The sequence below is a fragment of the Nematolebias whitei genome, chromosome 8 (assembly GCF_014905685.2).
Source record: "Nematolebias whitei isolate Nwh7 chromosome 8, NemWhi1, whole genome shotgun sequence".
In the NCBI taxonomy this organism is placed as follows: Eukaryota; Metazoa; Chordata; class Actinopteri; order Cyprinodontiformes; family Rivulidae; genus Nematolebias; species Nematolebias whitei.
In genome coordinates, this window is record NC_056505.1 from 1,634,210 (window position 1) to 1,637,810 (window position 3,601).

The window sequence follows — 3,601 nt, forward strand, 5'->3', positions numbered from 1 at the left end:
AAAAAAAACGCTCTAATTGAATTTGTTGGACACTTGTGTTTAAAAAGGAGACGGTGCACGTTGGTACCAGTTAAAGACGCGGGTCTGATGGAGAAGGTGGAAGCTGAGGTGGACAAGGGGTGTGTCGTTTTGAGGTTTGGCTGCTGAACAGGTTCCTGATGATTTTCCTTTAGGCATTTTTCCAAAGTCAGCCGCAGAAGATCCAGCTTCTGGGAGGACTCCTGCACTCGACACTGAGCCTAAAAAACAAAAATGTGAGAAGTGTGAAAAGAAACGATCACCGAGGCAGCTTTTGATGAGTTGGCTAAAACCCGAACCAACTTTAGTGCAAGAGTTTTACTAAAGTCCTGGAAATGACAAAGTTTTAACTTAAGAATGGATCTATTGGATATTTTGCTGACAAACAAACAAGGTTGATTTTGAAAGTTAATGTTGAAGTTTAAAACAAAGATCTAATTACAGCTCAGTATAGATTTAACGACTGAATAAAAGCTATAAAATATTTTGCTAACAGACAGACTAACATACCAACATTTACTTATTTTAAATGGTCTGAATATTTTGTAACACTAAATTTCAACTGAACTGTTAAAAACAAATGTGTACTTGTGACTCAGAAAATACACATTTGTGTCTTTAAAGCTAAATTTGAACCAAATGCTGTTTGAATCTTGCAGTGCCAAAGGTTCTTCCTATTGTTTTGATGTTTTTGCACAGTTTGGGTTATTAAAATTCATGTTTTTCTTTTTAAGATGAAAGTTTTTGCATTATGCATCACAAACCTGACTGTAAAGTAAAACTTTTGCATCTGTATATTTTTCGTTTTGCAAGACTTTGTGCCACAATACATGAAATAAAACTCCAAAGACAGAAATAAAACCAAACCAAAGTGAGTCTTTACTTCAGCCAGCGCCTTCTGGTCCAGCTCTGAGATCGCCTGCAGCTGCCTCACCACGTCTTTAGCCAGAACTAGCGCGTCTGTTTCTCTCTGTGCGTAGTGCTGCAGCTCCGCCAAACGAGCGTCCACGGGACTGAGAGTGCCCGGAGGAATCTCTGAGAGGAAGAAGAAGATAGGGACAGAGGAAGGAGGAGATGGTTAAATGGTTTTTTTATTTTTTTTTTATAATATTCCACCTGAGGGGAAAGAAGCAGCCATGCTAAGAAATATATTTAAATTCTTTAAAATGTTAAATAAAGGAGATTCAATGCTTCCTTCAAGAAACACTAGACCATCCTTTGTGCAGGGAAAGGAGATCAATCTATCCCACAATGCATTGCAGCCACAATATTAGATATGAGCAGCAGGTGAGCAGCCTCTGAAAACACGATTAAGTGTTGTGGCTTCTTCTTTTACTTTTCTGAACGACCAAACCTTAAAGAGGAGTAATATTTTATATCTTACTAAAATGATATATAGGAAAGTGTCAGCAGGACAGTGATAAGAACACTTTACTTTAAGTACTTAGGTCACTTTTTGTTGAATATTTTATGAACATCTTTAGTTTCAGTGCTGCACAACGAGCTCACAGCTTAGTGCCAGTGGAGGAGGATTCTTAATGAAGTGCTGTTGTTTGGTCAAAAGTCACCTTAAACCGAACAAAGACCAACAAAGACAAAATATGGTGTTTTTTAAACTCTTTTTAAAAGTGCACCGAGTGTATTAGGAGAATGACTTCACTGCAGATGAACAAATAGGCAACCTTAAGCCTCAACAGTAAATTATTTGCTTTGTATGAGCCTTTCTTCACTGAAACGCTATGATGTTCCAGACGAGAGTCTAAACATGACATTTTGTTACGGCTGGCACTTTCAAAAAATATACAAAAGCTTTAAAAAGTGAGGTTTAAAGGTCCATTAAGGACCATTCAGACACATGATAAACAGCAGTAAGATCAAATTTATGTCTTTGAACTAAAATAAACTAAAAATGTAATTATTTATTTAAACACTATCATATATATATATAAGAATTTTTGAATTGAATTGAATATTTCTGTTTCAGTGGCTTTTATCTGTTTCATTGCGTCTGCTTTTGATCTTCTCAGGATTTGATTCTTTAAGCTGCAAGGAGGTAACAAAACACATATGCCACTTCACACAAATATTTAAGATATAAAACAATTTACAGGATCTAAACCGTAAAAAGGTTGTTTTAAGAAAAATGACATAAATAAACTGCTAAAACATTGTGGCAAATTATTCCAATCTGAAGCACTTTAAGCTTAAAAACACCTACAAACAATAGAGCCTAACATGTATGTTAGGCTGACGGGTAATTGTCCCTAGGTGAGAGTGAATGTTTGTCTCGTTTGTCTCTATCTGTCCCTGTGATGGACTGGAGACCTGTCCAGGGTGTCCCCCACCCCTCACACAGTGCCTGCTGGAGATAGACACCAGCAGCCCAGAGAGAAGTGTGTAAAAAAAAATAAATGGATTAGATTTTTGTTTTATTTCTGTATGAGAACTTGACATGAACACATCTGGGCGCAAATTATATTTTGTAATTGTAAAAAAAATCTTGTTTTGGGAAACTTATGGGTTGTCATTTTGATCTTAGAGTTTGTTTTCTTTGTCAGCATGTTTGTGATGTGTAGCGTTTCATACTTAACTAGGCTTCTATTCTAATAAACAAGTCTATTAAAAGTGCCGGCAGCAGAAAAGTGGTAATTTCCCCACAGATCAAAACATAATGAGCGATCAATGAGCAGGAGGGAAGTCAGGGGTCTGAAAGTAAAACACCAGCTGAGAACTGACGTATTGAGTTATTTTGCTTTTATTTTTTCACACAGAAGATTTTCCCACATTAGAACTAAATGTCACATTTACTCGATGCTTCAGTTATTGATGCCTTAGTTTCACTTCCTGCTTGTAACGACAGCTGACAGGAAGACTCAAACAGTTTAGAGTTTTGTAATATTTTTTTCTAGAATTTAAGATAACTTATTTTCAGTGGCTCTGCTTTTCTATATGGATGTTTTTTTTCACATTTACGGTAATTTATTTTATATAGCACAGCTTTTCTAACATTTATGGCAATTCATTTTTAGGTGGCGCAGATTTTCTACCATTTACGATATTACGTTTTAGATGGCACAACTTTTCTAGCATTTGTGGGGACTCCCACATCTGGCCCACGTTTTCTCTTTGCTGAGAAGCTGCCAGCACACAGAGAGATACAGAAAAACCAATATGGCTTGTGAAGAAAACTAGTTGTCTCCAACAGGAAAAGATAAATTAAAAAAAATATCCTGGACCTTTGTTTGTTTTTATTGTTAAAGACCAATGGTGTGGCTATGAAGCCAAAAAATATCATGCAGTTATACACTGAAATAAGGCAAGAGGTGGAACACCTGGAGAGCTGGTGCAGAGAGAATAACCTTCACATCAATGTGAAGAAGACAAAGGAGATGATTGTGGACTTCAGAAGGAACAAAAACACCTACACCCCCCTGAACATAAGAGGATCTGCGGTGGAAGTGGTCTCCAGCTACAAGTACTTGGGTGTACACATGAATGACAACCTCAGCTGGAGCAACAACACCACCAGCCTGATGAAGAAAGCTCATCAGAGACTCTACTTCCTCAGACGGCTGAGGCGAGC